General features: G+C 35.5%; 1 protein-coding gene across 1 annotated transcript in view; it reads right to left on the reverse strand.

Moving 5' to 3' along the window:
• The window catches only part of PRTG (protogenin), a 133,567-nt gene that overhangs the window by 32,907 nt on the left and 87,860 nt on the right, over positions 1-12,800 (reverse strand). The window lies entirely within an intron of this gene.

Raw genomic sequence — 12,800 nt, forward strand, 5'->3', positions numbered from 1 at the left:
TAATGAGAAGGAATAAGAAAGCTCCCACATTACCAGCCTGCGTGGGCCAACAGAAATGGAAGAGGCTACGCTTGGCAGAGCCAACAGCATGCTGAATCAGAGATGCCAGAGGGACATTCCAGGAGAGCTGACCAGTGGTTGATTAGAAGTGTGGTATGGAGCAAGCAGTTAGGATGGAGAACCACAGTCAGCAGTCATCTGCACAGAGGATGGGTGCCGAGGCAGAGAAGAGACAGCAAGGACTAGAAAACTGGGGACAAAAAGGGAAGTGGTCTTAATGAGTCATGAGGAGAACCAGAAAGGTAAAATGTCACAGAAGCCCAGAAGAGATTGGTTAACAATGCGCAATACTACAGAGAAGTCACCGACGGTAAGAATGACATCTGGCATCTAGATCCTTCCATACACTAAATTCATCCGGAATGTGTGGGGATGGGGCTAGCAGAAAACATGGAGTTAAGTAGCAAGGAAGTGGTGGCTCACTGGAGAAAGGGCTATAAAAAGGAATGAAAATGCATTATCTTCTGATATGTACCCAAATTTTTAACAATGGTATCTATTTGGTAGAATTTTTAGTTATTTGGCTTCCTGTATTTCTGTTGTGTTCTACAATAAATATGAATAATAAAGTAGTTGGGAGAAATGTATTATCTTTTATATGCCAACAGCTAGTGTGTACCTATATGCATTATTTTCAACAATCCTTACTACAACCCTATAAAAGTTATTGTTTTTATTTTATTGATAAGGACACTTCTACATAAGTAAACTAGCTTTCCTTTAAGAATTAACTATTTTTCTGCATAAAATATGCAAAAATACATTTTAAACTTCCTTGATTCTTTAGTATGGTAGAAATAAATGAAACATTTTTTGACGCTTCAAATTCATCCTTAGGAGCATGAATTATTAGATCTTCCATAATGTAGAGTACTTGCTTTTTTAAATTGTTTTTCTTGTCCTTTGGCTCCAATTCTGTTTCTGGGCTTGTTTTATAAAGCTAGGGGTCCAATAATCACTAATATTTGAGAAGCCAAATAGCAAAACATGTATAAATTAAGAGAATTAATTCTATAGAATGGCATCCTCTCCTACCCAGTGGCTTTGTGAATTAAACCCCATTTTTGGCCAATTACCACGTTGTAGGTTATCTCTGAAAGAGGCTAGGTTGTAGGCCCTGAATAAGTGGGTGATATTAATGTACATTGAAGGCGATCAAATACACAGTAGAGAAAAAGCAGAATAATCAAAGACATAAACATTAAGGAATAAATTAATTTTACTGTGAGAAACTTTTAAGAATTCTAATCCTATCAGATTTTGATCATTGGTCTGCCCTTACACTTCTTAAGATGTAAAAGTTAAAACTTATAGGCTTACTTAGTACAAAGTTCCCACAAACCATACCTTCTCCCCAAATACTATGAAGACCAAATGTTCATCGGAGATGAACTTGGACAGTAAAACTGATGAACATCAATTCAAATTTTATGAATTCTTTGTGGTAATACTAACATTTCCAGAAGTTTGGTTTCCTGGAAAACATGTAATAGAAAACCATTATTTACAAAGTGTTTAGCTGTGCACCAACAATAAGAGAGAATATAGGGGTCATGAAAACTAGGCCCTTGTCTCTTCCAGCTGCTACTTGTTGATGAGGCTCCAGAGGCCTTGAAAAGAGCCAGGCCAGAGTGGACGGGTCAGGGGTAGATAAAATTAAGAGAAAACCTGAGGTCAGGACCATGAGAAAATTTTATCCCACAGGAGTCAGTCCACCTCTAACAACATTTCTAAAATTCAAATCTGGTAAAGACCTCATGAGTTTTATTCTCCATCCCTCTATGGAAACTTTTTAGGTGGTAGGAAAAATAATCCTCCTAGGACCAAAGGAAGACAAAGCAATAGCATCTACTTTACAACAATCCCCTGCCACTTGTTCAATTTACAGACATGGAAATGCTAGAATGGCTTAACAAAATGTCTTAAGAAAATACAAAGCATTACTTTAAAAATCACTATGTACTACTTTGAATTATTTACCTAAAATACTGCCACAGAAAACCTTTGCTTATATTAGCAACACAGTGTCACAATTAAGATTGCTTCAAAGCATTAAAAAGTCAAGTAAATTAGGATATATATGCCAAGGTAAGTAGCAATCTAAAAATTTGCTGATATACGGCCAGCATACGTGAAATCTGAAAATGCTCAGAATAAGTGAAAAACGTGAAATTCTGAAGGATGTAACCTAATATCTGGTCAAATGTCCATTTTTAATTTAATCTTTTGTGCTACAAGTTTTTGTGTGAATGCTTTCAGGCCTATTGTTCCCCTGCAGTCCAATCCGACTGGAGAGCTCCTTGGTCTGGCTATGGCTAGCCAGGGTGACTGCACTGCCCCAAGCCTATCCCTCCAACACAATACCCCCCATATAATTATTCAGAGACGAGGCCCACGGTACGACTGCTGTGACACCTGGGTCATGGCCTCTGACATAGAATCTGGGGCCAGCCCAAGTCTGGTCCAGCAGCAGAGGAGAAGGAAAAATGCTAAGGGGGATGGGTGGGAAAGGAAAGCCAAGTAAAATACTCCGCTTTAAAATGTTATGTTTAAGCATAGGAGTCAAAACACATATCACACTTAAACAATGTGATTTACCTTCAAGTTATCCAAATGTTGTAGTGAGACCTGTAGTGTTTCTCCCCTCTAAACTGCACTGAGATTAGTTAGGAAAGCAGGTCTCTTCTAAAAGGGAATTCTTTGTCTTGTATCATCAGGCTCATGTTAGGATGAAAAATGTTAATTCATAATGGTTAAAATAATGCCTTACAAGAATGTGCTAACATGCTAATTTAAAAACAAAGGTTTTTAGCTAAAGAAATATACATTTTACTTAAAGCCTAAAATAAAAATTCACTCTTCTTTTGTTTAAAAACTGAATTTCTAGAAGGTATTGGTAAACATAAACATGTTTCATTCTGAATTATAAATTTAAAGGAAGGTTTTAAAAAATGATTACTATGCCAAAATGTTATAAGTCTGTTCTGATAATATAGAATATTTGAGTGTAAAACAGAATGGAAGATGGAGTGGGCAATCCCCCACTCTCCCGAATTTTTCCTGTGTGTTCAGTAGAACAGGTCTCTATGGAAGCTGATAGTAGAGTATTTGTCTAAACCTGAAATGACTTGGTCCCTTTTGTTCTGCCCCCCTGAAGGGCCTTAAGACAAATAACACCTCTCATTCCCAGTAAAAACATCCCCTTTCCTACTGAGTTTAGGATAATTTAGAAGGAAGTTTTTTATGCTACATTTGAGAGTCAGTTTCCTACCAAAATAAGTATGTCCTATTGATAATCTCAATTTTATCACTACCCCCCTAAAAAAACAAGAACAACAACAAAAAACAAAACCCAACTGGGTAAAATCCAGAAGCATGACGCTTTCCCAATTATATCATGCTCACTAACATTCTGATCGTGTTCATTTTTGATCACGTGATTTCATTTTTATACATCTATCAGGCTTTCAAGACTTCTTTCCAAAACTTGTTTATTTTTGACAAACGCATTACTTGAAGCTATCTGGATACAAAATAATTGGGGTTGAAGATTTTTACTTGAACACAGCCACAAACAAATCTTCAATTTATAACCAAACACTGGAAAACAAATCTGAAAGCAATATTGGAGATTCTCACAAACAGTTTTTGATCTTTTATGTTCTTTTCTTACGGCACTTCTTTCCTGTTGTGAACCCCTGTGGAAGAAAGGCACCTCAGTGGTCCATTTTGTAAGATCAGTCTCTCTCCCCACAGAATCAATTGATGGAATTATGCCAAGGGTTGCTATTTCCTTGGGGGTGGGAGAAAGAAAGGAAGACTCTAAAAGAGCAGCAGCCTTAACTGTCCCAAAATTTATGAAAGCTTTATGTGAAAAGTACTAATGTTGGTCCACATGGGTGTTCCCGAATACCTTAAAAGTGAATAAAATGGAGCAATTGCTGATTATAAGAAATTATAACACAAAAAGCATTAGAATGGAGGGGGAGGTGCAATCCCTTAGGACAATTAAGAGGCTATAAAATTTACAAATGCAGTTTACTTAAAATAAAATAAATTCCTTTGACTACACTGATATTTCTATCAAGAGCAATCCTTACCCTAAAAGCATCTGAAGTACTTGACTTAGGCTACTGTACTTGGCTTAGCATTTGTTTAAGTAGCTGCTCTGTCTGCCAACACACATACACTGTCTGTCTGACATACATCATTGCCTTACAAACAATATTTTTATAGACTGACAGAGAGAGCCTATTCATGACAACCAAACTTCCCCTGAAGCCACGAAATAAATTTCCTTCCAGGACTAACATTTCTCCATTTCACTGTCATGGGCTCGCCATGCCATTTTGACCCTTTTGTGAGGCAACATGAAAATACCATCTATCATCTCCTGAACCACGGCGACTTGGTCGGAGGTGCACAGTTTCATCGCAAAAACATCTGTGGTTTGATAACCATTCCTCCAAATCTCAGCCCTCGGCAGTTAAAAGCATGCTTACAAGATGGGAAAGATGCAGGTAGACAGCTTGAAACCAATCTTAAATTTCTTCTCAAGTGGGAAATGCAGGCTGGTGAAATATCAGCTTCATCAGTTATAGTGATAAAACATGATTGTGTTATTTATTTATGCTCCTTTAGAACTAACTCACAAGACACACTGTTACAATTTATTTAAACTTTGCTGAATGTATTACTCTGAAATTGATTTTAATATTAAATAATAAAATTAGCAGATAAGAGAACTCTGGGAGTTCTTTGATACAAGCAAGTGCAGGTAATTACCTTAATTATCTATAAACACTCTATTCAAATTCTATATAAACCTTAAATCTTTCTATATAAACTTTAAGTCTTTCTATTGCAAGTACCCCACAGAAGATCTCTGGGGTACTGGAAAGTATTCAAAGTATCTTAAAATGGTTTTCAACATATGATAGAGAATCTCAAATAATTCGAGCACATAGAGTTAAAACAAAAGTATTTTCTGATAAAATATTAAACAGAAGATTTAAGGTTTTTTATATTTAATATCTGTTATTTTAGAAGTGCTATTGTTTTAACCATGTGCATAATCATTGTAAAACCATTTCTAATTTGCAGGTACTGATTAAAGGCTTAAAACACAATACAGGGCATTTTTAACCTTTTAAATAATTTTTTTAACATTTTGATGTATTTGCTTTATTTCTTATTCTTTTATTTATATGTGTGTGTGCAAGTATACATACGCACATACATATTTTCTCTTTTTTTTTGAATTATCACACTTCACATCTAAATTCTTGGGAATTGTTTTCCCTGACAACAAGGACATTCCTGTATAACCACAGTATCATTATTACATCTAATAATATTAACAATGACACAATGTTATCTAACATACAGTCCATTTTTTAATTTCCCAAATTGTCCCAATAATGTCCTTTATAGCTGTTCCTCCACCACCACCACCCAATTCCAATAGAGGGTCACACCTGCACATCAGGTCTCCTCTACCTAGAACTGTTCCCTGCCCTTTCCCTGTCTTTCATTGGCAATGACATCTTTAAAGAATCCAGTCCAGATGTTTTGTAGACTATCTCACACACTGGATTTATATGATTGTTTCCTGATTACTAGATTCACATCAAACGTTTTTGGCAAGAACACTACATAGGTTAGACTATGACTTTAATATAGGGTTTTTTTTATTACGGGAAATAAAACTTAAAATCCATTTCTTTTGTAAGTGCAAATTTGTTCGATTGCTTATTGAAGAAGAATATCATAGCTTCAAAAGCTTTCCCAACCCGAGAATAGCCTAATTTTCCTAGTGGCCAGTTTTATCTCTATCTATATATTTATATATCTCTATGAATGTTTGTACTACACTCTTGCCTGACACTTGAGGACAATAAAGAACAAGGCACCCACATGTTTTTAGGCTCCTTGTAAGATTTCTAGAAATATCGGGTACTTTTATATAAATAATGCAAATGCGGATTTCTTGTCTTTTTTAAATTCTCAGTGGGTCACCCGGGAATGCCAACTGGTAACATGTGCACAGCATGAGAACAGAGAGTACCAAGAAGCAGGTCCATAAAGGATGCAACTGTCTACGTGGGACAGAGAATCATTATGACTAAAACACTCACTGTAATGTCTTGGAGTGGAAATGCACATAGAAAAATGGGCCTTTAAAAGAAGGTATCCTTACTTCTTGAAGTTTGCTCAGAGGTTTTCTATGTAGTGTCTGTAGTTTTGTAGTGTCAGAATTAAGGCCCATCTGCCAAGATTTCTCATCTTAAAACAAAAGGGCATTTTATGAAAAGAGTGGGAGTGTAATTCAAGAAAGGGAAACACACTAAAAATCATCATACTCGGCCATCCAGATGGAGAAAGGTGAAAGTTCAAAAAAATGATTTTAACTGTTTCCTCCACAAATATCTCTAGGTCATCCAAAATCTATAACTTGTTATAGTTAAGTGATCTTAAGAACCACGGAAATCTTCTTTCTTTATTATCTTAAGTCATTGTTAAGCACAAGGTAGTAAGGTTTTCAATACATAGATTCATAGAGAATTTCCAACGATTTGAGCATATAGAGTTTTTCTGGAGGTACCATATTTCAGGAATTTAATTAGTATATTATAATCTTCTAATAATTAAAATGTCCTTTCCCCCATTGCTAACAGTGTTTATTGTTTGCTTTGGCTGCATGGAAGCACATTGATAAATTTATAGGCATTTCCAGCAATCATACAGGACCTCATGCAATAAAGAAGCCATAATCTTAGGTTCACTGATTTTTCTAATATTTATCTTTGCTCCAATTTCTTCATCTATGTATATCCAATTTTAATACTTTACTGTTTTTTCTCAATATGATTGAATACATGTTACAGAAAATTTATAGAGCTCAGAAAAGCGAAAAAGAAATAAAAATAAAATATCCTTAATACTAGCACCCAGAGATATGCACTGTGAACATTAGGTTGTATGTTTTTTCATTTCCTCTCCTATCCATATGCACATATACTCAATACTTTTTTGTATTTTATTACTTGCTTTTTTTCATTTAACATACTGTGAACAACTATTCATGTTATTAAATATTCTTCCAAAACATTTCTTTCAATGTCCACATTTATTCAAACTGTAGGGACTACCAAAGTTTATTGGCTTAAACCTCTGTAGCTGAATTTTTAGGTTTTTCTCCAGCTTTTCACAATTATAAATGACCCTGTACACTATAATGAACATCCCTGTGGTTCAATGTTTGTGCATGTTCATTATTATTTTCTTATGGTGTCTATTAATGGAATTTCTGGGTAAGAGAGTATGTAGATTACAACTTCCCTGCCACCCATCCCCCACTTTTGGTGTTGCCCAATTATCCCTAGAGAAGATATGTATCAATTTATATCATTATTGGTATGATTGTTCTTTATTTTATTTTTTTCTGAGAGGGCGCAGCTCCCAGTGGCCCATGCAGGGGGATAGAACCGGCAACCTTAATGTTATCAGCAACACACTCTAATCAACTGAGCTAACCAGCCACCCCTGGCTTGAGTGTTCTTAAATCCCAAACCCTTATCAACACTGGGCCTTACATCACCTATTCGTTTTTTGCTGAATTTTGTGTTTCTATATTGAGTTACTCCAAATCTTTCTTAGAAGGAAGCAGGAGGTATATAAATTTGAAATAATGACTCTAGCTAGATACATTTACACAGCCTACCAGGGAAGATGTATAAACTGTGATAATCATGCAAAATGTGCTGTCTACTGTCTGCACAGATTTCATAAGTTATTGTTAACATCTTGGCAGGTTGAGAAAGCTGAGGCCATTTTAACCTTCAGCTAAAGCAACTGCTCTAGTTTGGATGATAAACCAAGGTGTCAATTGGAGACCTCCACTTAGGTAGGGTAGTCTACATTTTTTGGGATGATATGCCAGAAAGTCTTCCAAGATTTCAAACATCTCAAAATGGAATAGAAAAATATTTCAATAAACTCTGTCAAGATTATGTTATTGCACTAGTTTATCCAAATCAACTGATAAATCAGGTTGTTTAGATAGGAAGATACACCAGTCTTTAGCCTGTTCTGATTAGTCTATGACTATAGTTTACACCATGCCTTCTTTAATTCTTTCATTATCCCATGGGCTTCTTCACTAGTTATCTGTTATCCTTCAGATCTCAGTTCAAAGTTAGTTTCTCAGAGAAGCCACGCTGGCCTCCACCCTCTAACTACCGATATATGATGTTCCCTATAACAACACAGCCTTATACTTGTAACTCCCTATTGTTTTCCATCACAGCACTTATTAAAGTCTGTAATTATAATTTATGGGGTGATTTGATTAATGTCCATTTCCTATTGTAAACTGTAAAGCTTCAGAACTGTGGTAGTTCCTTAGAAGTACCTGATTCTCTATTTTAGAATAGTGGTCTCCAAATTATTTTATTTCACTTTCTATTAATAAATTTTTTTCTAGCATGCATACTCATAACACATATACCTTTATTTATGTAAAACATATACCTGTGTGACTGTCCTACTATGTACATTATAAACCAAATATACAAAAATGTTTTTAAAGGCTAAGATAAAAAATATTTTCATCTAGAAATGGACTACCTTGTAGCTCCTTCGACCCCATGGAGTAATTAGTAGGCAGCTTAAAATTTCATTTGCATTAACTAAGTTTTTAAAGAACAAGCTTAAAACAAAAAATAAAACCACAAGTATAATTACTGCAACACAGCAAATGTTTTTTTTCTATCCACCTTGAAGTTTCTTTCATGTGCTAATGTGGCATTTAAAAAAAAAGTCCTCTTCTTTAACCTACTTAGATCTTTAAGGACCTCACACATCTAAAGGTTCTTTACATTCACCAGAAACTTCCAGAGTGGCCTGAGGATTGACATGCACTATGATTAATGGACAGTATTGACTTAATTTCCTACAACAAGATTTTTCCTTTCTGTAAGAAAAACTGTTGTTTGCAATTCATGTCAAGCATTTTAACATACTTAGAGATTCCTAAAAATTGGAAAATGAAAAGCTTACTGAAGTTTTTCCTTCATTCATAAAAATACCATTTGAAAGTTCCGGACCATTCAACAAGCAATAACTGAGCTGATCAATAACTACGAGCATCTTCCTAATACCAAGGAAACACTGCTTTTATTTATCATTTTAATGAGGTGTTATTAGCATATGTACAAAGAAAGCATAAAATAAAACAGTGAAATCAATTTAATAATCTTCAAAATATAAACACAAAGTGCTGTATTACTGGGAGAGGATAATGGGATATTTTAGGAGAGATTTACATAAAGTTAAAGATTCAATACAAAGGTGTTATGTTAGTTAAATAATTATTAAATAGATGTGAACACCATTAGATAGTCAATTATTAAAGCTTCTTCAAGTGTCTTAATTTGAAGTATAATTTGGAACCAAGTTAAAAATTATTTTTCCCAAGATAAATAGTGGAACTAATTTTATTCTCATGTACTTTTTATATTTTATATCTTAAGAAAAATTTGACTTCTTAACATATAAAGAGAAAAACAACTGGTGATTCCTATTCTCACCAATATTTTGATAGTGCCTGGTTTTTTTTAAAAAAGTTTTCTGTTGTTTTGCTTTCCCTAAAGATATTTCACATGGAAATTTAATTTGAGGGAGCTGGCAAGGAGAGAGATTTGCTGAGAGCAAAGGAGACAGAGAAGGACACTAAAGGCCCAGGGTTTTCCTGACTCTTAACTACTCTAACATCAGATCCCAAACAAAGTGGCACAGACTCAAAACTGGCAACACATCACAATTGGTATTTCACTTTATAGGCTAGTAAAAAAACATAGCTGCTTGCAATAATGGAACTTCCTTATCCAGCTTATTTTCTCCGTCTCCACAGGGGCCTGACTCTATTTAGGGTTCTTTTCAGTCAGGCATGTGAAGTGAGGCTCCACAAGTACTGTAAATCTTCACCCAGAGCAAAAGGTCAAAGGGTTATCTGTGCTATGTAGTTTTAGGGTAGATGATTTTCTTTACGCTTTTCTTTCTTTCTTCTTTTTTCTTTTTCAGCAAGAAAACAAAACGTACGCATATGAATCACAACAAGCTAATTTAGGTACTAAAAAAGTTCCTCTCCTACACATGAACAGCTTTCTCAAGAAAACCACTAAAGATCAACTTTTCAGGCTTTCTACAAAAAGAAACCAGATGCAAGGGAGCCCCTCCCCACCACCATTGTCTGCTAGAAAACTTGCCACACAGCTGCTAAAGCAGTAAAACAACTTCAAACCTCCAAAAGTGATGACCAGTTAGGCAAACGCATCATTTTCATTCTTTGGGGGAAAAAAAACACCTTTGCTTTATTTTTAATAAAAAAGGAGAAGCTGTGTATCATTTTTGTTCACAAATTATACCTCATTTAATAACAAGACAGATGTTTTTCACAGAGATTTCCATGTTTTAGAGCATTTCGAAAGGTGATGACTATTCAAGACTAAGAATACAAAAGTCCAGGAAAAACCATCAAAATTCTTTTCCCAACTATTTTTGGAAGTTTGATATGGAAAGTTGAATCTTTTTATTTTTTTAAAGGTAGTGAAAAAATGTAGGCATTTATTGCTGTCTTCCTTCTCTGTCTCCAAAATGATCTTTTTAAAGTGGGATATTAAATTGTTAAGTGTAGCATCCATAAGATGCCATCAATACAATTCTGATAAAGTAGAATATACAGCCTAAGAGTAAAAGGCATTTATTCTCAGGAAGCACTGTCATTTTAATGCTCTTTGCAATCCTCTGAATTTAAGAGGCAGAAATGCAGATTATAATAGTACTGCTATTGCATTCAACTAGATTACAAAAAAAAGTTACAAAAAGCCTTTCAAACACTGAAGAGTGCAAAATATCTTCTGTGATTTTCTACAAGATTCAGTTTGGAATCTGTTAAATGTTTTTTCTCCCATAATATAGCAGCAATGACTTGCTTGAAGAAAAAAATTCCTCTAAGCTTTTGTAGCAAGTACAAGAAACTGACAGATGTTTAGAATTGCACTAAATTAAGAATATAAATATGACCTTATCTATATGGAAAGAAGTTCAGTTTCCTGAGGTCTAAAAAGAAGATTTTTTTTTAAAGACTGCACTGAAAGTTACAACTGAGAAATCGACAATGTTCAAAGTTTCACATAGTAAGAGAAATTTCAGCAAGATTTGTTGGGTGGGCCCCACTTTCCTGAAAATGACCTAATGTCCTTTGTTCTGCTAACAGTGAGTGGTTTCTTCTGCCAAAGTCTTTGCCAGTTTCTTTGAAGGTAGCTAAGCTGGGAAGATGCTGGGTCCCTTGGAGCAGGATGGCACCAGTGTGCAGTCTTGACTCCCAGCTTCTCTGCCTTCCTTGAATGGTTCACTGTCTCAGATTCTGTGAAGTCTAAGCCCATGTAGAAGTTGCTACAGATACCTCTACCAGGACACCAACCTTTCCAACCTAACATAATCAAGGCTGAAGTCAACACCTCCCACGTCCAACCTGATCTTCCTCCTGAAAGCCCTCCTCCAATGGAAGGAACATCCACCCAGAGTTCTTGAGAATCATTCCAACCTTTTCCTCTACCTAACCGTATTTACAAACACCTAATAGTTATTAAGCACTTCCTATGTACCAGTGCACTGTGCTGAGGGTTCCATATGCACTAGTGCATTTAATCCTTAGCGTCCTAGACATTTACAACAACCTAAGGTTCATGGAGGTGAAGCAACCTGACTGAGATCACACTCCTTGTGTGTAGGGGGCTAGGATTCAAACCCTTGACATCTGATCTCAAAATCCTCAGTCTATTTTAATTTTTAAGTTATATGCACTAAAATGAACCTTTCTTGTGCAGTTCTTTTTAACAGATGCACAGATCTGTGCCACCACCACCATACTCAGGATATGGAACGATTCTATCACATCAGGAAACTGACCATGCTGCCCCTTTGTAGTTAAACCCTGCCCCCACCCCGACCCATGGCAATCACTGCTCTCCATCCCCACTGTTTGGACTTTTTGAGATGTCTATAAATGAAATCATACAGAATGTAACCTTTTGAGACTGGCCTCTTTCACTCAGCATAACGCCATTGATATGTATCAAGTTGTTGCATGTAGCAATATCCTTAATTGCTTTTAATTGGTGAGGAGTATTTCAATTGTATGGGTATACTGCAGTTTGTTTACCCATTTACCCACTAAAGGACATTTGTTGTTTCTAGTTTTGAGGGACTGTGAATAGAGCTACATACTGTGTATAGGTTTTTATGAACATAAGTTTTTTTATGAACATAAGTTTTCCTTTTTCTAGAGTAAACATCTAGAATGGGATTGCAGGGTCATATGGTACAGGCATGTTTACCTTTATAAGAAAGCACTGAACTGTTCTGCAGAGTGGCTGTACCACTTTGCATTCCTACAATGCATAAGAGTTTCAGGCGTTCTGCATCCGTGTCAGCACTTGTTATTAGCAGTTTTAATATTTAAACATTTTTAGTCATCCTAATAGATATGTAGTGCTACCTTATTATAGTTAAAAAATTCTAATTTGCATTTCCCTAATGGCTAATAATGTTGAGCATCTTTTCATAGATCCTCTTAGGTGTAATCCCTGTACCTGCAGGCCTCCTATTAGACCCGCATGTGATCAGTCAAGTCCTATTATTCTAAGCCTAAAACAACTTCGTATCTGTCTTCTTTC

The sequence above is a fragment of the Hipposideros armiger genome, unplaced genomic scaffold (assembly GCF_001890085.2).
Source record: "Hipposideros armiger isolate ML-2016 unplaced genomic scaffold, ASM189008v1 scaffold_12, whole genome shotgun sequence".
Classification (NCBI taxonomy): domain Eukaryota; kingdom Metazoa; phylum Chordata; class Mammalia; order Chiroptera; family Hipposideridae; genus Hipposideros; species Hipposideros armiger.